Source organism: Coturnix japonica, chromosome 3 (genome assembly GCF_054131305.1).
Source record: "Coturnix japonica strain WE chromosome 3, WE-NBRP24, whole genome shotgun sequence".
In the NCBI taxonomy this organism is placed as follows: domain Eukaryota; kingdom Metazoa; phylum Chordata; class Aves; order Galliformes; family Phasianidae; genus Coturnix; species Coturnix japonica.
The window spans coordinates 27,954,765-27,977,328 of NC_140665.1; the positions used below are offsets into that span (position 1 = coordinate 27,954,765).

A 22,564-nucleotide genomic window follows, 5' to 3' on the forward strand; every position below is an offset into this window, starting at 1 on the left:
TGATTTTTGTTTTGACAGTTTAAAATTTTAAAAATTAAATTTCCTGGCATTTGTATTAAGAACTGCATTACCATCCTCCTCTGTGTTTGAACTGAAATGTTTAAATAATCTCCAGAAGAAATAAATAAATCAAAACATTGATTTGGTTCAACCTAAAATGAGCAGTTTTTCAGTCCAGTAAAAAAAATAGTTATGTTTCTTGGAAAGAAATTTTTGACATTTTGAGACTTACAGAAAATGGTAAAGAGCAGGAATCTGCACATCCATAGTTACATCTGCACTATGAAGCCTCACGTTACATGGAATAAAAATTGGTGAGTAGAAGAAAATCTCACATCCCTCCCTGCTCAGTTCTCTTACAGAGCCTGTGTTGACTCTACTTAATTGGGACAGGCTATCTCATGACTGACAGAAAGCTGCTAATTCTCATTTTACTCTCAGAAATGCAACATGCTGAAATAAGGTGAGGAAATTTTTATTCTGGCTAAAAGCATAAATTAGTTATCATTTGATCACTGCAGATGTCATCTTCAGCGTTTTGTTTTGCTGTGGTTACATGCCATATTTTGGCATTATCTCCTGCTGCTACTAGCATTCTCTAACATCTTCAACTGCTGACAGTACTTCTTTCAGAAGCAGGGTGCTTTGAAATCTGTAGAACTACAGATGGAACACGTAGTTCAGGGGTACACAGCTCCTAAATGAGGAAAGAATATGAATTTATAATTATGCCTCATTGTTATTTTAGATGTAGAATTAAAAAAAAAAAAAAGTCCCCTGAAATGACATTGATTCTGCTTCACCCCAAGATGGAACTGGAACAGGACCACACACACTGGTCCATTCCAGTTTTAAGGATACACAGAATGAGATTTCCATCCCTCTCCCTGCGAACTGAGTCCAACACAGACATTTTAAGGGACTTCTTGTGTAGTAGGAGATCTCAAGTCCTATAGGTGAATTATGATCAGGAGTTATTGCCAGTTACCACCGTGAAACATGCACAGGCATGTAAGTTGAGAGTTGATTTCCCCTTTTTTTTTTGTTGCCGTACATTCAAAGCACTTGCAGCAATTCCTGCTTCTTTCAGCACTTCACAGAAGCACTTCCTTTTCCCATTTCCCACTGCCCTCTGTCACTGTACAGCAATGCCATGTGCTGAAGCACCACCAGAGTGGGTCCCCAAGGCAGTGTTGGGAGAGAGGAAAAGACTGTTTACAACCACTACCAATCCTCTAAGTAGCTTTTATCACCACAGCTAATAAAATGTTATCATGGGCAAAAGAAAGTATAACGAGGCTCCAGGCCTGCACACTAACTCTATTTTCAGATCTTTATTTCCTTTGTATTCTTCTAAATGCCTTGAAAAGGGGAACTGAACAGCTTTTTGTATGAGCAAATAAACCAAGTGTTCTGAGATTCCTGCTTGTGCAGCTGCAAGGAAATCACTGAACGCCATTTTTCCATTCTCTGCAGGTCAGACAAGCTCCATGTTGGCTGAGTCTTGGGCATTTCAGTGTCAGAATTCTGGCTCATGTTAAGGTAATGATGCTATTTGAATATGAGGTCCAATATGAGGTTGTAACTTCACATTACTTTGTGGACACATGGAAAGCACAACTAAGTTCTGATACAGTGTTCTGACACTTGTCAGAATTTCAGGCATTTCAGCAGGTTTTTTTCCATCCATGCACTAAATGAAGAGGTCATCTAATGAGATTCTTTCTTGTGTGAGTACTATAGAACAGTTTAGGTTGGAAGGGACTTTAAAGCTCAGTTCCAACACTTTTGTTGTGAGCAAGGCTGAAACCCACCAGCTCAGAGCCCCATCCAGCCTGGCCTTGAGCACCTCCAGAGACAGAACACCCACAGCTTCTCTGGGCAGCCTGTGCTGGTGGCTCACTACCTTTGAATAAAGAATTTAAGTTCAATGTCCTGACTCTGCCCTTTGACAGGCTGTTATGAAGCTTACCAGGATATGGTTGCTATTGCCCAGACTGCCTCCAGTCTTAATCTCCTTAGTGATCTCCACACTGGTGAGCATCAGGTCCAGTAACATTCAACTCTGGATAGTCTGTGTAAGACCTGCACCAGAAAGTTATCCTCAGTGGTCTTCAGGAATGTTCTTGATTGTTTGCAGCTTGCTGTGTTGTTCTGACTAGTAGTCATGACTAGAAGAAGTCAAGAAACAGCATTAGTTGATATTTGTTCTCTTCAAATCATACTGTGCCTATATGTGAAATTTATTAGGTATTTTAGAAACCCTCACCTTGACTTGATATAAATGTGAAAGTATGGTCAGCAGAGGATCTTCAGCTAATAAGGGCTGGAAAAATGGCTAGACTGAGCATGTTTAAACACTTGGTTAAATCCAGCTCCTCATGAGAAGTGACCCATAATTTCAAAAGTAGATTTGAATTTTACATACCCCAAAGCATGTGTTCAAGGTGTGGGTAAGCAATTCTTTGTTATGTGACAAGGCAAATCACTTGGAAAGTGCGGATCTCTCTTTTGCAGTCAGTGGTAGTTTGTCCTTGCTCTATCCTTCACACTTTCTGCCTCTTTTCTCAGAAATTATCTAAGCTGCTGTAGATCCAATTTGATTAGTAAGGAGAAGGCCAGATTTGTAATGTGTTAGACCAGATGATATGTTACATAACATAACATAACATAACATAACATAACATAACATAACATAACATAACATAACATAACAGAAGATGCATGAACAGTTTGGGCAGATATAAGAAGTGATTCAGAATCATTCCCCCACCCTTTTTTTTAATTATTAATATTTTTTTCTAATGTATGGATAATAGTTTGGATTCAGTATCAGTTACCTCCTTTTATGTTAGACTTCTGGCTAGAACCACCCTGCTTCCCACTACATTTCTGTTGTTGGCTGCAAATATAGAAGCTTTCATTGTATCAAGTCACCTGCAGTGTGGGCATGCATACTGCAACAACAGTGGTTAGGGGACACTTTGAGATTCTGGTGAGTAGTAAGAATGATAGAGAATTTGTTTAATAAGCAAAAAACTTGGGTAATTTTCTACAAATACAGAAATCTGGAAATTTTCACTAATTTTTATTTTTATTATTTTTTTAAATTTACTTGAATTTAGAATATTGGATCGACACAGTCCAGCTTAGCTGCATAAATAACATTCTTCACACATATTGCGCAACAGAGTTTTAAGGAGCACCTTACTGTGCTCACATGCACTACATTTGGTCTCCATAAATGTTCAGCAGGTGTCAATGAATGTCAGTTCCTCTTTGCTCAATGTAACCCAGGCTGGCAAAAGGTCAGGCACCCACAGTAGCCTTAAACCTTTGAAGGTGAGGATGTAGGTTGATTGTTTTCCTTTTCCACCCATTATGAACACTCCTAAATGCCGCATGAGCATTCTCCATGCCAGCCAGATGTGTGGCAATTGACATGACAATAGACTTAATGAGGTGAAAGTCCAAGTAGCTTACTTATGGGAAGTTTTTTATATAAGACCAGAGTTAGAATTTTCTTTTAATTTTTCAGTATTCTGATCTAAGCTGCAATAGAAACCAGCTTGGAAGGAAGAGTGAGTGTCTATACTCTCCTTAGTAAACAAGGAATTTGGCTATTTGAAGGAATTTGGCTATACAACTGTTGTACTGTTGTCTTTTGTTTGTTAGTTTATTTTTATTTTTTTTTTTTAATTTTTATTTTGAGAATGAGTAGTTTACATACTTCTTTTCCTTCATTTTAATAACAAATAGCTCAATACCCCTGTTACTTATTTAATCATGACTTATTTCAAAGTGAACAGTTGAGAACCTGTGATTTACCTTACCCATCAATCAGGCTTGTAGACCAGGGTTGTCAAAAAGTTGGTGGCCTGCCACCTTCTGCTTGCTTGGTGTTGATACTGGAGCTTTCCCAGCACCCTCCTGTCAGCTGTGGCTGTGTCCTTTTAGTTAAGCAGGATCACAAAGACTGTGAAATGCAGTTAGAAACAGGCAGAAGGCTTTACATTATGAATCATGACAAGCGTGATGAGTTCGCTTTCTGTGTTATAACTTCACTTATGCAGTACAAGCTCTCTATTAGGGTGTCAGTGGCTCAGCAATGTGCTGCTCTATTTTGAGATCTTGCTGCTCTGTGGCCAGTATGCTGGGCACCTGCAACATCACCGCCTATGGCTGAGACGCACTTGCACTGCTTTTCTTCCCTGAAATTTGGGCTTGGCCTCTGTCCTATAGCAGATGCCTCTTTGCCCCCAAGGTCTTCAAGTTGGGCCAGGTTTCTGTCTGGGGCCAGTCCAGATTCCCACCTCTCTCTCCCTATTAGAGCTGAATGTGTTGGAGAAAAATGTTTTTCTCTCACTGGGCTACTCTGAGTGAGATATTATTTACTTCATAGAGATAACAGCTTGTTTCACCTCTGAAACTCATGGATTATTTTGTTTTAATTTAATTTGGCAAGCCATAATTTTTTCTTACTATCTCACTGTTTTTAGAATGCAGCTAAATTCAGTGAAGTCTCATGGCAGTACATTTATAGGCAAATTACAGGAGCCCAAGAAAATAAGAAAATGATTTCTCGATGCAGGAGGTCTGCTCATCAAGGTACTTTCTTCTCCAGTACTACAGAGGAGTTGTACAGAGCCAAAAGCTGATATTAATATAAATAATTATACAATCATTTTTAATTTTTTTTTTTTTTTATGTCCGTACATTGTTTCATACCTTTAGGCTGATATTTTGGATGTAACATTAGTTGCCAATTTTCACTGAAGTTGAAGCATCACACAGCAAATAAAGGACTCTATTCCTATGCTATTGGAAATGACTACTATGACATCAGTCACTTGTACAACAGACACAAGTTGGCTTTCCTGGTGCTATAGGAATGGGGAGGTGATAGAGACACTATTCATGGAGGTTTTCAAGAAAAGGGTAGATATTTTTTGAAGTGACATGTCTAGAACAGTCACAGGCATGGGTTGATAGCTGGAATAGATGATCTAAGAGGTCTTTCCATCATTAATGTTTCTATGATTCTATTCCTGCCCTGGTCAGGAGGAGGGTCATACGATATTTTAAGAAACATACAGGTTGGTCTCATCCCTTGCTCTTTGCTGGAAACCTCACATGCAAATCCTTCCTGGATTCCCTCAGACCGCTCTATTCCATATTTTCAGTTATTTTCCCTAATGAAACAATCTAGCAGAACTAATCCAAACATCGACTTAATTAATCAACATTTGGCAGTCTATAACTTCATGCTCCAGTCCAAATTACTTGTGACAACTTTCTTAATGTGCAACCAAAATATCTACAGGGAGTCTCTGCCTCAATCAGCTGGCTGAATAGCTTGTCGTCAATTTATTTAATATATGTTAATAAAGCTGCAATAAACCTTTTTCCCCTAGCTGCCCATAGAACATTTCACAGCAGAAAATGTTATGTCACCTTAAGCTCACCTTAAAAAGATCAAAAACGGTCTCTCATAATACAGTAATATGTTACTTTGGTCATGAAAGCAGGAGAGAACATGCAGATACTGGTTAAGAAAAAGCTGATACTGAATATGTCGCAGATAAATGTTTATAGGTTCATTTAGTGCTTAATTTGACCCTTTTCTAAGACTGCAGCTAAAAGCCAACTTGCTTTCATCCAGAGTATATAGAGGAAGTAGCATGAGAGAATAGTGGAAGAAAAAATAAATCCATTGTTGATCAGTTAGACATTCAGTACTTCTGTCATGCTTGAGGAGAAGAAATTGGCTCCACTTAAAGTTTTGTAATAAGAAATATTTCTATAATTCAGTTTTCAGTTGCAACCACTTTTTTTTTTTTTTTTTTTTTTTTTTCCAGTTCTGGCTGTGTTTTGTTAAGTTGAAGACCTAGTTGTCTCAGAATCTGTTGTGTTGATACATACTTGAGAACTGAAAATCCTGGTTGGATTCAGACCTGATCTAGACAAGCAGCTCCTCTTTTCAGAAAGACTTAAATCCAGTCACTTGATCTAAACATGCCTGACCTGGAAAAAAGTTTACATGTTCATGTGAACATGGATGTGTGCTCATAGCTTTCCTAGTGCTCAGAAGACGTGTGGAAGAACAAAGGCAAGAATGTATCAGTTCTGCATTTCACAGCTGAGTAAATCCAAGAATATTGATGCAACATCAGACAAATCATAAATGTTTTCTACCCTTTACTTCCTAACTCTATCTCATCTTAATGAGGACTTAAGTGATTTTTTACAGTGCTGGAGGATTGGAATTTGCTGAAGGAATGGAAATTGCTTGTATAAACAAGCAATGGGTTTTGATTTATCTATGTTATCTAGTGTTATCTGTGCAGTTTTTATGCAATTTTTTGTTTTCATGTTCTGTTACTTAAGATTTTGTTGTATCCCCATCTTCCTGCACAGCTTTAGAAACAGAGACTGTTGACAATGCAATTTAATTTGTGCAGACCATCAAGAATTTGATATCTCAATAAGTTTGGGTATCCTAGGATCTGTGAATCCCCAAATAAGCAGTCTTTGCACAGACAACTGTAGGCCTAAAGCTATGAGTGTGGCCAGCACACTGGAAGAGCACTCACCGGGCACCTCTTGCTGTATTGCAAGAAGAAAAGCAGAGGTGTGCAGAATCCCAGTCCTTCAGGTGATAGGCAGATGATTATCACATCAGATTGTATGTGAAAAGATTTCAGTCCATAAACTAAAGCTATTAAAAGAAAATCAGTGGAAAGAAAGTTGGTATCCTACACCTCTGCACTGAAGTCCCCAGGAGGTGCTACAATTGGGATGGGGAACTCAATTAAGGCAAATTCAGTTTCTGCCCTCAGGAATGACTAGTGGGAATCAGCCTGGATCCATCTACTGCTTACTTTTAAAAAGTACATTGCTTAGAAAGCATGTCTTCTGTGAATCTATCATCATCCTACAGTACCAGGAAGGTTTATATCACCTCTGAGAGAATTACTGAAAAGGGAAGAAAAGAAGAAGTGAAATGAGTACTGACACAGAGTTGTGGTTGGATGGACTTTCAGTTCCATGAGTGATGCTTGCAGTCTGGTCTGTCCACTGGCTGTCGACTGTAGACAAAGAAAGCTTTACATGGAAAGTGCCATGAAGTGCCTTCCAAGTACAGATGTCAGTCCATCACTTTGCATCACAAGCATGACTTACGTCTGTGAGAGGAGTCCCACAGGTTTCTGCTCCTGGTGGTTTGAGGAGTGTCATTTCGAGTCAGTGTAAGTAACTGTACCCTTCTTAGTTTATTAAATAGCCAGCCTAATTTTGTGGAGGCAATGTGCAACAAAGAGTGCTACTAAAAATGATTTAGACTATCTCTGTGATGTGATTGTTTTTGTGTGGATATCCAAGTAGAAGTGAAAAAAATATATGCATAATGGTAGTTTATGTGGACAGTTGGACTGGATGATCTTGAAGGTCTTCTCTATCCTTGGTGATTCTATGATTCAGTGAACTTCAGAGTCATGAATGGTGATAAATTCTACCTAAGATTTCTCAAGAAACTGGCTGAGGAGCTAACTGGATCAATTACATTTTTTTTTCCCCCTAAACATAAGAATATCACTAGAAGTGCGGATGCTTATTAACACTGTTCCAGAGTTTAGAAAGGGCAAGTGTGATAGCTAAGATAAGCATAGAGCAATTAACCTGATAAGGTTCCTTGGCAAAAAAAAATGAAGAAATTGATAGAAGAATCAGCTGATACAAGATTAAGTGTGGTAATAGAATTAATACTAGTCAATATTTTTTTTTTCTTCCATGGAAAATAGATCTTGTCAGGGAAACCTAATTTAATTCTTTGATGAGATTATAAGTTTGGTCGATGAGAGAAACTGCGAAGACATAATAGACTTTTTCTGTGGTATTTCACTCAGTGCCACATGAAATTCTTTTAACAAAAATCTCTATGTAATATCATGAAGTGAACACTGAATAGATAAAAGCTGACTGTCTGACAAATTTAAATGCTCTCTGTTAGTAAGGAAACATCAATGAATGAAAATGTTTCTAAATGGGTAACCCAGAGGATTCAATATTAAATCTGGTTCTATTCAACAGTTTCATCTACTTTGTGACAGTAAATAATAATAAAATCATAAGAGATGAACCATTGAATGGCAAAAACAATTTCTTGTTAGCCACAATGGACAATCGGCTTCCAAGGGATCAGCTAGGATTATTCCCTGTCCAAAACAAAGTTAGATCCATATAGGAAGAGACTTGATGTCTCGGTGAGATCACCTCAAAGATACACTCCAGTTAAGTGAGTTATCTGGCTTAATCCAGGGATAACTGGTTGAAAAAATATGTGGCCTGTAGTAGGTAGAAGGTTGGATAAGCTGAGATATTGTCCCTTTCTGGTGTTAATTTCTGTATCTACGACTATATGAATTAGATACTGTAGTTATATTTGTTCTTGACTAACTATTGCTACTTTGATTTATTAAAGCTTTCCACCTCTTCAGTGACATGCATTTGTTGGAGATCAGAAACAGTGGTACACACTGCAGGTGATTGCTCATCTCACCTGAGAAATTGTTTACTGATAGCATTTGTCTGTAAGGAGTTACACTAGATAATACTTACACAGCCCATATCATTTATTATTTCCACAGTGTTAGTGGAATCGTTCTAAATACTATTCATGCCAGAGCTCCATGATAGTTCTCAACAACAGCAGCAAAGGCTTAACCTTGCCAAAATACTGTTTTGCCTTTGACATCAGATTCCATTCCTTCCTACCACCCAGGTAGAGAAGAAAGCTGAAACTTCATCTGCTGACTGTGCCACACAACATCTCTTATAGATGACAAGAGGTCTGAGATACATAAGTTACTCAAAGTCTGTGTTGGACAGAAACAGCAAGGTTTACCAGCAGCATATCTAACATCCCAGGAGGTTTATAACTAGAGCACCTTGTAACCTTATTGTATAACAACCCACAATGTTCTTGCATTTTGCTTTCCTTAGTGTCTTGACTCTTCCTATCCATGCCTAGCTGGCAAGGATGGAGTTAAAGTCTGGGGAATGATCTTAGCTTTTCAGATTTCAGTGGAAATTGTGTCTTCTTTTTCTCCCTGACGTGCTGTTGCAGAGAAAAACAGCTGTGCATGTTGTAGCTATTTTCCATTCTGAGCTCTATTTGTGACTTCTGCATGTGACTTTAAGTAGAAACCAGGATGAGTCATTCTCTTACTCCTCAAACCCAATCCTCAGGAGAAGGTCTCTGTAAGCCATTACCCATTCCATATGCCACCCAGTCCCTTGTTGATTTTCATTTAATTGGACTGAATCTAGATTTAGAGCGCTTGCCAGTAGGGTTTTTGCTTTCTTTAAAAAATTAAAAAATCTTGAGGGGTGGATGGAGGTTGTTTTTTGTGAGTGCCATCTTCACAACTCATCATCTTGGCCAAGCTGGGCAGCCTGCCATGGTGATACCATAAATCCATCTGGAAGCAAAAAGAGAAGAAAGTTCCTGTCTACAAAGATGAGATGCACAAATAATGTTCTCTGACAGATATGTGCAAGACGTAAATAACAGTGTTCTTTAATGTGAGATCAGGTCACACCAAATAAAGAGGTCATTGGTTAGAATGCCAGGCCTCCATGTGTTGTGGTAGCAGCATTCAAGTCCTTACCAGTTTTGTCGGTCTTGTGTTTTCTTGGTGCCTCAGAAGATCAGATCAGGTTATCAGAGCTCTTTTTATCTCTACACTCTGTTCTCCATCAGATTAATCTCGCAAAGAGGCAGGCTGCTTCTCTATTCTGCCAGCAGCCTCCATATCTCAGATGTGCCTTTTGTTTGTGAAACATATATGCCATAAGGTGTTTTAATTGCGCTCATTACTATACTGCCTATATTGACTGGTTAAATAGTATCTCATACTAGGGTGATTTGCTCATTAAGCCCAGGGTATGGGCTGCAAAACAGAAGGTACCATACGCTAGATACAAGAGTCAGGACAATTCTCATGGGAAGGTATAATTTTTAATGGCTTCATCTGTTTATAAAGTAGTTGCAAGTGATCTTACTGCTTATGGGAGCATGAGGCTGACTGCAGTGGATACGATGGAGGAGGACAGGCTGACAAAATCCATATCTTTTCACAGCCCCTGCCTTGACAACTCATTTTTCATCTGCAGTGTCCATCTCTCCCCATATGTATTTGATGTCCAGGTACATCCCTGCAGGCATTAACCACTGATTTTGATCTCAGCATCATTTACTTCTGTCAAAGCAAGAGCTGCACTGACCAAACCTCTGCTTTCACCTGCTTCTCTCTACACAGCTCCTTTGAGATGTCTTGTGAACACACCTCGTCTGGTCTTTGTGTCAGTCAGGACACTGGTGCACTGTCTTCTAAAGTTTAGATGTACCAAAATGTATCTTTTCCCCCAGAAACAGGTTTTATATGGCAAACTGAGGTATTTTCTCTCTCCAGGTTTTAAGCACTCCTAAAGCTGGTATGTTATCCTTGGCAGTCTTCAACTGTGGGCAGTATTCAGGGTCTTTCTGATCAATCTATACATATATATGGTTCGGGGTTTTTTTCTGATTGTTTGTTTGCTTTACCAAAAAAGAAAATCTGCAACTGAAAAATGTGCTTAGACTGGGTGAAATAGTATGTGGAGGAAATTTATATACAAATGCACTAAAATCCTAGTAATTCTTTTCTTCTAATTCTGGTAGTGATTCTACTTACTAGATCTATCCTCAAATTTATATTGTTCTTTTTTTTTTTTTTCAGAGACTGCTTCTAGGAAGGAGGCACAATGAGGTCCTGAACAAGAAGCTCCTGTGTGACTGTTTCAAAAGCAATAACTACTGTACAACTGTTAGAATTCCAGCTGTAACATATACAGACAGAATTATTCCGAATGGTAGAAATATGTAGTAGGACATAGGTTCTGTTGTGTTTTCTTTTTGTCTTTTGCTTCCAGGGAAGTTGAGACACCTGCTCTAATGAGGTGATCACCCAGTGTCCTTGCAACACATATTTCCTGGCAACCCAGCCCAGTTAGATCAGCATCTGTTGTTACATTTATTCACCGAAGAGAAAGGAAAAGCTGATGCTTGGTTTAAATTTCAAGCTATTTGAAGTCTTCTGAGGTCCCACAGTTGGACTCTTGTAGAGATACTCACCCCAAGGCTGTCTGATTCATCGCTGAACAGCTTTTCTACCCATCTTCCTTGCCAGTAATGCAAATTGTACAAGGCAATTTCTGCTTTGTATTAGCTTTCCAGCATGGAGTTCTGTCCACTGTCCCCTATAATTGCTCATTTTCTCAGAAGGTTTTCACAGATCTGACTTAGGGGGAAGTTTGGCTTTGCTGCTGAATCTCAGCTAATAATTCTGCTGATGATACATGAGTCAGGTAGTTTTCTGTGCTTTGTCTTGTGTATGGACTGTCTCTGAGCTACCAGGACGAAAAAGTAAATGAAATTTATCACCGACAAGATCTAGGATATGACAGTAAGCCACTGAGAACTCATATTTCCATGGAAGAAGGACTACCATGACCTGTTCTTTTTAAGAACATGCTTTTTTCACCTTCGGATTGTGTCATGAAATTTCTATGGAGACTATTAGAGTTTTCTTAGATAGAAATGTCCAAGAATACCACTACTAAGAAGCATCTAAAGCAACTGGGGTTTCTCTTTACAGCATTGGGATTTGCTCAGATAATGAAGAAGCATTTTGCCCCATCCCTGGAAGTGTTCAAGGCCAGGTTGAGGCTCTGGGCAGCCTGGTCTAGTATTAAATGAGGAGGTTGGCAGCCGTGCCTATGGCAGGGGGGTTGAAGCTTCATGATCCTTGAGGACCCTTCCAACCCAAGTTGTTCTATAATTCTAAGCACAAGTATTTTCAACCTAATTAAGAATAAAGCAAAACAAACACATTTGGCCTAGGAAAGCCATGAGAACATTGCAATTGAAAATTCACCTTCTACTCTGAAGTCTCCTCCAGAACAATTACAACAAAACTTGAAACTTATGTCTAATATAGAGATGAATTATTTATTTATTTGTATATTTATTTATTTATTTAATATTCTTACGTGTTGTCACTCCATTACACTACATTTATCAGTTAGACACAAATAGAATGCATTCCCCACTAGGTCTTGCTGGTGAACTTGCAAAGGGTGCTTTTATATGCTGGAAGTTTTATGAAAATTAGAGATGATGGAGAAACTGCCACTGATAGAGCTAATGAGGGTAACTGTCTCACTTTCAAGAAGAAATGATTTAGTGAGTGTTTCCTTCTTCTATAGAAAGAAATATTGCACTCTGCAATATTGATGCAATCACTCTTTGCATTTTTTGAACATCTCTCAAATTATCTGTGCTTGAAATATCCATACAAGGAAGTCATCCTTAAGTACTGTAGTAGAAATGGCAGCTGTTATACAGCTATATATGTGTGAGGGAGTGGGCAAGAATAGAGTGAATGTGCAGATCTCTTCCTGGTAGTGCATTATCACGGAGTGAGGATCTCAGCACAAATTATTCTCTTCCCATTAAAGCACTTTTATCGGCTGAAATAAGCGAAGCTGATTCTTCTTTTGAACAGGCAGCCTCATCAAATATTCAATACCCAGGAGTACACTGATCACTCTGCGCTGGATGTTTTTCTCCATTCCCATTTCTTCTCCTGCACCAGATTTCATGAGCTTTTTTTCTGTGCCATGTGTCCTGACAGGAGCAACAAATTCCTGTGACAGGAGTAGGAGTAAATAAAACAACAAAGAAGAACATCAGGAACCCACAATTAAGCCTTCCTTTCATCTTCAACTCTGAGATCAGATGTCACAGCTACTGGTCAAAGGAAAGAACATCAGAGAACATTTGGGAAAATGAGAAACAGTTGGGACAATTTAAAATCCCAGTCACCTACTTTATACCCAGAACACTGCCTCTCCCTTGTGGTTCATTGCCTGGCCATTATGTCCGTGTATTTGTAGACTATGTAGATTCAAAGCTAGTAGTGTAAATGCACGCAGCACCAGCAGATTCAGAGGAGTTATCAACTACAAAGGAGAATTTGGACTTTGGTGATCTAATTTCATAAAGGTTTGCAGGCACTCAGGGAGAAACCTTTCATTATTATTCTTTCTCAGTGGCTGTATTTTGTATTTATACTAGCAGAAAAAAAAAAAATCCCACAAAACTCTTTCTCAGCAAGAAAAATAACAGTCTAAGAAGTTCCAGTTGTTTTGAGATTTTTGAGATTTTTATTTTTTTTTTAAACTTTTCTATTAATAGCTATCCTTCTAGTATTGTCATTTAGTCTTAGAAGTAATGGAGGCAATAGGAAGTCAATTGTATGTAAGAGGGAACGGGGACGGTTTGAGGCAAACCCACAGAGAAGAACAAATGCCTCTGGCTTGCTGCTGAGGAATGATGAATAGTATCCCAGAAAATTAAAAGGAGATCTTGAAGTCACGATATTTGGCAGTGTAGTAATGGAGAGAGAGCTGGAGAGTGTAGGTGGAAGTGCTGCAGAAATATCAGTTCTTGGTTAAAAATAAATAATTCAGTAGAGGACTCCTTACAGTTCACATTTATAGAGGAAAACTAAAAAATGCAATCCAGGTTTGTAAGTCCCAAAGGTAGAAAAGAATATTAGGAAAAATCTTCTTTTAGAAAATAATTTTAATGTCATTGTAGGGGAACCGTTATGTCACAGCCTGATTGAGCATCTGGTGAAGGGAGTGGCTGGCCCTGGAAACTCAGGTGCAGGCAATTCACCTGTGCTTCTCATGTGATCGGATCTCTCCAGGCTCATTTAAGGACTAGTCTGTAAAAGGAGAACACCCTCTTGGTTGAAGGTTGCTTTGTGAGAAGGAGTGTTCTATAGCTGGAGGCGCTTTTCGCTGTCTGGGTAGGTCAGCCTTTTCTTTTATGTGTCTATTGATGTTCTCAAAGATGCTTTGCTTGATATCACAAAGAAATTATCAGCAGCATTTTCATTGCTTCTAAGGACTAACTCTCATGAATGTTGTGTGACTTGGTCCTTGATATCTTTCTGTGCATACTGTACATTACAGTGCCAAGATTCAGCCCTAGATTTCCAGAGGAGCAGTATGAGTAATTCTTACACTTTGAGTTTTACATGTATTTTTATCTGTTGAGTCCTGAGAAGTCTTCACTTTAGCTGGTTTCCTTCTCTTACTTCTGTATACAGTAACGACTCACCTGCTCCCTGTCTCCAGGCACCTTTCTTTCTTCTTGTGTTCCTCGGGACCAGATATCATCAGGAAAGAGGCTTTCTATATGCCTTCCTGGAACAGGAGGCTGGGAAGTATTGTTTCCATCTCACTTTACTTTATGCTCTGCTCTATTTCTGAGAATCTATCTTTGTGGCGCCTTTCTTTCTGAGCAGCTTTGTGATGAGTTTGAGTACTGCAAACTGCTGTTTACATTGAAGTAGAATGCTGGTAGAGCAAGTTACTCTGAAAGATGAGGGAAAGGCCAGACACTGTATTTTATGTTTACACTTAACCACAGCTCTGCTTACTCTTTCATAAAATGCTTTAGGATGTTGCACAAATTCATTTTTCACTTTTCATAATTTTTCCTCTCTGATTTTGCTCTGGTCCTTAATTCTTCCTCCTACGTAACATCAAGTATACTGACTTAATGCAAAGCCTTAACAAGCTGCCTACAGGCCCTTGTCTGCCTTTGCACAGAAGAGTTTTTACCCAGAGAGTATTTATGGCTGAACTTTCTGCTTGAGATGGCATCTGTGACCTCAGTAGCCTGAAGTTCTGGGCTAAATTCTAGTCTGCTGTGGTTTCACAATCAGTGGATTTACCAGTTATTTCCTGACAGTAACTGATTTTGAAATAAGTCAATTGCCTTTTGTATTTTTCTCTTCTACCTTTATTTATTTATTTATTTTTAACTTTAGTATATTAGAGTTTTAAAGTATTTGGTTCTTCTGTCATGGCATGAAATGTTTTGGGAGCGGATATTATCCTGGTATTTAACTATACCAGAACTCTTATTTTCCACTTCTGAATGCATATGTCTGATCTTATTTGATTCTGGGGATCTTAATGTAATTAGAGGTGGACAATCATGTGCTGGTGCATATGTATACAGTTCTCATTCCTTTTAAAAAAAGAACAATTAAGTCTATGTAAAATTATTAATAAATTCAGGCATATTTCATTATGTCCTTTTAGACAAACACTGTGTGCATTTAAGCTTCATTCACAAAAGTGACATTAGAGGGTCTTTTCTTTTGTCCTTTTTAAAACATATTGGGGTAGGCTGTTGTGGTTGTAAGATTTGTTCACAGCACTCCATGCTTCTCTGAGGATGTATAGTCTTTACTAAGTTTTCTGTACCTTAGGAGAGTGACCCAACTGCTTGCTATTGTGTGTTCTGAACTGAGCAGTCCTTTTGAAGCTTGAAGTGAAACTACTTCATGTTTGCCTTAAATGTTCACAGACACTAAGTGGAAAAACTGATATAGCTACAAAATTAAGGCTATTTATGTAGTTTCTTGTCTCTGTGCCAGTGTTACCCTGGATTCAAAAGACAAGAGTGAAGTAGGAATGTTTCTGACTGTTGTTCAGCTCAGTGATTGAAGCAAGTCCTTGTGAGTAGGAGACACTGGTTGAAATCCTTGTTTTGAACAGTGGGAGCCTCAATCCCATTCAAGCGCAGAGGCACAAAAGCTGTGCTGTGCCACACACCTTTTTTTCATTCACTTTCTGAAGCTACTCCTGCTTAATCAAATGTATTTCCAAATGCATGATTTCACACTGGAATAGAAAGTACCATAACATCAACACATGCAACATTTTAACAAAAATGTATTTGCTATGAGACGTTTTCTTTTTCAACCATAGATCAAAACTCAGCACTTCCACGCAAACTTAGATGTAATTCTTCCAATTCCAACTCTGAAGGTGCTAATAAAGTGTTCCTCTTTTGGAAATTCAGAAAGAAAGAAGCTTTTTCTATTTATTTCTTGCACTGCCGATCACTCATTTTAGGATAACTAATTTCAGAAAGATTGGAAATACCATAACAATCATGACAGCAGTGAAAGATACGGAAGATATGGATACTGGATAGATTTCTGATGCCATTTCACTGATTGCCCCTGATCACTTTCTGGCTTTTTCTATTATCTTGTGCTAATTTAAGAAGTTGAATTACCAAGCTGTGGGAAGTTAAAAGCAACATATTCAATGTTTTTCTTTTTTAATTAGTCTCACTCTATCTTCCTCAGCTCCCTTTCTCTTCTAGCAGGAAGCCATCTGATAGTTATTAGACAGCTGCATAACCAGCTGGTTGGAGGTCTCCAGGCTAGTGATTGCTTTGGTAAGATCTACAAAAAAATCAGCACACTGTATCCTAACACAAAGGCAAAGCATCTGCCATCTCTGCCTGCACTTCTGAATGCATGGAAAGGGAGCTATCAACCTGCCATTCTTATGAACTCAAAATATTGAGGGAGCTGGGCTTTACAGCAGCTATAGAAGATAGCATTCTCCCTCTATCTCATTTCTAAAGTACCTATTGGTTTGGTGTTTAAATTGCTAGCTTAAATCCTCTTCTTGTTCTTTCAAAAGGCATCTGTTCATGTAATAGTGAAGCAGTCTGGTCCTAACATGTTACCACAAATCAATGTGTGTGCAAATAACCTGACTTTGTGAGTTTCTCTCTCTAGCGCTCAGCTCCATAGCTATAATTTTGCTCACAGAGAATAGGCTTAGGCTGGGGTCAGAGGCACTAAAAAACTCTCTGCCAACAAAATGAAAATGGTATAGCCCATAGGAGACCTGTAAGCAAGTGCTGAGGAGATTCTAGTTTGGCAAGTGACAGAAAATCATATGGAGACTAGATGGAGGAAAAAGAGCATGCTGGGGGTATTTAAGAAGGCAACTGAAGGAATCAGCATCTCGCTGCTTCACTGGATGCTTAATGTCAAATTTTAAGCACGATGAGTGTAGAAGAAGGAAGTGTAAGGAAGGTGAGCGTGTGTTGGTGCAGCTCCTCAGTGCCACACTGTGCACAAATAGCTGGCATCTGACATGGGAGCTTAGACCTTGAATAGGTGCTTGGGAGGGGGAGATGAATGTAAGCATATGGATAGTTAACTGCAAAAGTAGAAGACAACTTTTATTCATCTTCTGCTCTTTTTTGAATACGTATTGAAATTTTTGTGCCCTAGGCATCTTAACAATCCATTGCAAGTAATGGGCTAAGTAAGGGGTGTACCTGTGTATAGATCCACTGCTGCTCAGTGTAGCTCTGGAGAGGAGTGATAGCTTGCACAGAGTGATAGCAAAAACAATGGAGGATTCTGATGTACCATGTGGGTACATGTCCACTGAGAGACAACAACAGCATATGATATGGACAGAAGGGATATTTCTAAGTAAGAAAACACCTCAAAGCACTGATGGATTTTTAGGTTAAAACTGTTATCTTGAATTCCACCTGGAAGTTTACTAGAGGTCAATGAAATGCATGGAGCAAGTATAAATTGCTCCCAGCATGCAACCTGTCAGATTACAGCATACTGTGCTGGCTGTGGACTGCATATTTTGGAAATGCAACTGCATGGGATGACCATTAAGGTCATTCTTGTCCCATTGAAGGTGCACAAAACTGCAAGGGAATTAACATATGAGACTTTGTAAGGTTTACCAGTAGGTTTATATTCTGCTGTCACTGCTGTGGGATTTGTGTTCATGAGTAAGCTAAAGCTCAACAGCTTTGTGAAGAGCTGTTTTGTCTTAAATTCTTCAGTATTCTCTCTTGTAAGACTAGTACTGGCTGCTACTATTAGATAGTTCGGTGTCAGCTAGCAATGCACTGTTCCTTCCAGATTCTGCCCTACATTTTTGTTTTCTTTTTTTTGAAAGAAACCATGATCTTAAGAAAACACTTTTTCTAGCAGTTTATCAATTCATAATACAGATTCTGTGGCTGTAAGTACTAGACCCCACAGGATAAGAGAAAACCCTGCAGAAAAGATTAAAGTTAAACCTAGCCAGAATCAATCAGAAGTCAATGAGCACTCCTGGCTCACATGTGGATGCTGGGACTCTGTGACTGATGATAAACGTGTAGACAAGATAACCCAGAAGGTCTGCATGCCATACTTATATGGCCATCTATTTTTATTTGCTCAACTATAGATATCGTTGGGGAACCATCTGTAGCAAACAATTTGTTTGATGGATTAGGCACTCTTTTTAGTGTGTTTACAAACAGGCTTTTCTCATTGTTTGGAATAATCAAATCAATGGTTGGTGTGCGAGTGTTTCAGCAGCATATTTCTCACCAGCTAGCCACTACTTGGTGAGTGATCACAGTGGCTGCGTTGTGTTTTTACTGCATGCTATTTGTTTGAATTTTGAAGTGGAAAAAATATAACAGTATATTCAGATTAAAACTCTGAGGTTAACTTAAAGCTAACCAAATCTCTGACGAGCTTAAAAAAAAATAATAATCAACAATAAAACCATGAACACAAAACCACAAACAAACATCACCCATGTCTATCATATGGGATACTTGTGGTGGTTATTTGTCAGGAGTACGTTAGTACATGCTTTAAACTGATTTCTATTCAACAAATGAGTAGTTCTCATTCTAATATCAGACAGACACTTGAGAGCTTGCTGAAGTGTGAGAAATGATTAGACTGGAATTTAATTGAATTATTAACGTTCATAGTTACGTGATATGTGTGCTGCTGTATTTTATGCCTCAGCTGATCACACTGCAAGTACTTAAACAGTTGATTTCTGCCTTAGGTTTCAAAAACAGAGGAAGAGGTAAAAAGCTATGGATAAATGTAGAGGACTCAGAAATGCATGTTGTGTTCTGCTTTAGAACAACCACTCATGTCAAGATGCACCTTAATGTGGTTTCCCTGGAAGGCACTGTGGAAGAAGCAGGACTTGCAGGCACAGTTCAGAGAGGAAGAGTCAGAATTGGGCTAATTCTTAACAGCCATTGTTTCAAATTGGGATCCAAAGCTTTCTCAGCAGGACTTAAATCTGCTTTTATGTTTTCAGAGAAACTGACCCAGCCAAAACTGCCAACAGAATCCAGTCAAGGTTAGGATAAAGGAAAAGCAAAAACAACATTTCTGAGTGTGTGTTCTTTAATACTCGTTCACACCATTCACAGCTATCTTGCAATCAGCAGTGTTTGAATTCCTTAGACAATTGATGATTGGTATATATAATCCTTTGATGGGTCAGTAAAATGGTCATATGCCAATAACCTTTCCATGGATATAATGCAGAATCATTAAATTCTTATAGATATTTTTTGTCTGATTATTTCCTTGTGTTCTTTCAAATATTTTGACCCCTTGTGGGATGAGATCTAATGTTATATGCCACTGTGCAGAGGGATGGCTGTAAGGCAGAGGGTCACAGCTGAGAGATGCCTGTCTGTGACCAGAAGATGACAGAATTTCTGTAGTCCCAACCCCTAGCTGCCTTGAAATAAAATGAATTGGAAGGGCTTTTTACATTGATTTCAGAAAGTGATTTCAATTAAACAGCTTTCAATTGCTTTTGTTTTCACAGCTGGATGGTACTTTCCCTCTGAAGCTTGCCATCAGCTTATATGAGTGGTTATTTTTCATATAAAGAAGTTATAAACATAACTCTACTGTAATAATTCTCAACCATAGTCTCAGTTAATATGGCAGTCAAGCAGTAGAGCTTTTCACTTGTGATAACATGCTGGGATAACCTTTCTGCAGAGCCTCTAAGTCAGAGCTGTTTTCCATTTGCATGGTTTGGAACCCTGGCACAGCAGTTCTGATAGGTGTCATTGATTTGTGAATGCAACCTGCAGGCCTTAGCATGCCATTCCTGATGACAACTCATTGCAACAAGGCTAATGCTGTGAAAGTGGAATTTTGAACACCTGAAAAGGGTTAAGTATACAGGGGTAATGTTTTTCTCTTCAATAGCATCCATCCTTGGTGGTATGGACTCATTTTGTTCTTCTGTTTGTTGCACAGTTGTCTTTTCCCTTTTGCTGACTGTGCTGAACATGAAGCAAGAGCCTAGAACTCTTGAGGAATGGCATTACTGCTTGATTGAGCTGCTGGGTAAATGTTCTTACTCAGGCACTTGAGAGACTGATGGAAGCACACCTTCAGAAGCTGCTGTTGATTCTGCCATTTCAAGTAGGACTTATTATCCATGTATGATTTTGTGGTGCATTGTTGGTTTGGAGGAACACAGGTGTTCTGTCTGCATAGACTAAAATAAAGCCAAACCAAAATGTACAAGCAAGGAAGAGATACAACTAAGCAAGAATGAGGAAACAGAAATAGAAATATAGTACTGAAACAGCTAGAGGACCATTGTTTTCATACAAAGGTCTATCTTAGTGTTCTTATTGTGTTGCTTATTTATCTCAGCTAATCAGGTATTGTCAACAAAATGTTTGTAACATGTTTATATTCTGCTTTATATATATATATATATATATATATATATATATATGTCATAAATTGTGGACTAATTCAGATTTCTGAAAGCATATTTGCTATTTATTTGAGCTGGGACATGTAGCCAGCTGAAGAACAGATAGTCTGCAAAATGCATTATTAACCAGGTATTGTTTTATATTGGTCAGTGTTGTCCCAGTAGTTGCAATCTGCTGTGTATGAAGAAATGACTGGGCAAGGCCAGTCAGGAGACCAAATCTGCTATCCACTCACTTGTACCTCATAACTAATTTAGTGACAACCCTTGTGAGAACATTCCCTCTGATCCTACCACAATGGATCCAAGATATGTACTGTGCTCTTCCTTGGTGAATGGTACCCAGCACCCCATGTTTCATTCAACAGCTTCTTTAAACCTCAAGCTGTCCTTTGTTGGTGTTAAGTGATTGATCCTGGGATCCAACTGTGAAGCATATCAGGATGAAATATGTTAGCAAAATAAAACTGGGTTTATTTTATATTTCCTACAGAAGAAATGTGGAGGTGAGACATCAAGACTTTAGGTTTCAGGTCAGTCCCAAACTCCTCAGCCTAGAAAGCAGATATAGCCAATATTCCTCTTCTCAAGAAGGGAAAGGGTTTTTTTCTTTTTTCTTTTTTTTTTTTCTTTTTTTGTTTGTTTGTTTTTTGTTTTTTTTCTTCTCAAAAGTGAGCTAAAAAAAAATCTATTAGCTTGGGTGTGGGTTTCTGGATGAGTGATTATTAGTGGTAACAATTGCAACATCAACGGCAGTGCAATTGCCTTTCTGCTTTCTGAATGGTGAACAGCAAGACACAGTGTGCATCTACTAGTTGAAATGATCCAAATTCAGTGCTTTCATTTAGAAATATAATTGCGTATACTTATAAATCAAACTATTCCATGTGTTCAAACTGATGTGATGATAGTAACAACTGAAAATGTTTATGGATGTTCTAATTGAAACAAGCAAAAAGGAAACTGGTTCTATATAGTCTGTGTTTGTGAGAGTGGGTTTTCAGTATGTGAAGTTGCATACAGTGTGGTCATACTGCTTGACTCTCTCTCTCTCTCTCTCTCTCTCTCTTTCTCTCCCTCTCTCTCCCTCCCTCTCTTCCTCTCTCCCTCTCTCTCCGTGGAGCTTCATTATTCAGTTCCTGAGTGCCATACACAAATTACAAGTATGTGCACGCACAGTATTAACAAAAGTTATGAATTTGTGAAAACAACAGTCTTTTAGTGCCTGAGAGCTCCAGCAATCATAGGGCATATGTCAAGTGTATCAGCACATCTGGAAGCATAATACTTCCTTAAAGGAGATGAACATAACTCATTCTTAATAGGGCCCTTACGGCAATAAAGGTTAACTGTACACTAGCATGGCAGCTATTAAAAGGACCTGCTAAAACCTTAAAAACATCAGTTAGATTAACTGTTCAGGGGTTTGAAACAGACTGAAGTGTTCCTTCTTACTCTATAAAGTGTGAGTGGGTGGATTGGTTAGGTGCTGATGCTGTGACAATGCACTGTAACTCAAGGCTTCATATGTAGACTGGGGCACATCTCAGATGTTACCTGTGAAAGCAGCAGTACCATTATACACTATAGCAACTGCGGTCTCCTGGGTTCTGAGGCTTGAAGGACTAATAGGAAATTACCACACTATACTTCTAGAGTTTATTTTCTTTGGTTTTTCTTAGGCGCCAGCCTATACATATTTCTCTTTCTAAACGTGTAAGTGCCCACTCCTCCCCATATGTGCGCCTTCCTATGGCTTAATGGCCTCCATGAGTAAAGTAATTCTTTGCTCTTACCAGCTGTGCAATTAAAGATGGTCTTCATCAGAAACCATTTCTATCCTGTGGTATCAAAACAGTTTATATTCAAAAGCTGAGGTAATTATGTGTTACTACTTTATTATTTTTATGTGTGAGTGCATGAAAAAGAGAGAGATGGCAGCATAGAAAGTGACAGGATAAATTTGTTTGTGTTCACTGAGTGAATTCCTGTGGGTGTCCAGTGGGGATGCATGTTCCCCTTGAGTTCTGGTTAAAGCTCTTCA

The 22,564-nt window shown here is 38.7% G+C and overlaps 1 long non-coding RNA gene across 1 annotated transcript; it reads left to right on the forward strand.

Moving 5' to 3' along the window:
• The first annotated feature begins 339 nt into the window (after window positions 1-339).
• On the forward strand, window positions 340-12,576 carry LOC107311131 (uncharacterized). Its single transcript, XR_004306809.2, has 3 exons — window positions 340-463; window positions 1,477-1,542; window positions 10,779-12,576. It is a non-coding gene; the product is annotated as an uncharacterized LOC107311131 (long non-coding RNA).
• The last annotated feature ends 9,988 nt before the right edge of the window (window positions 12,577-22,564 follow it).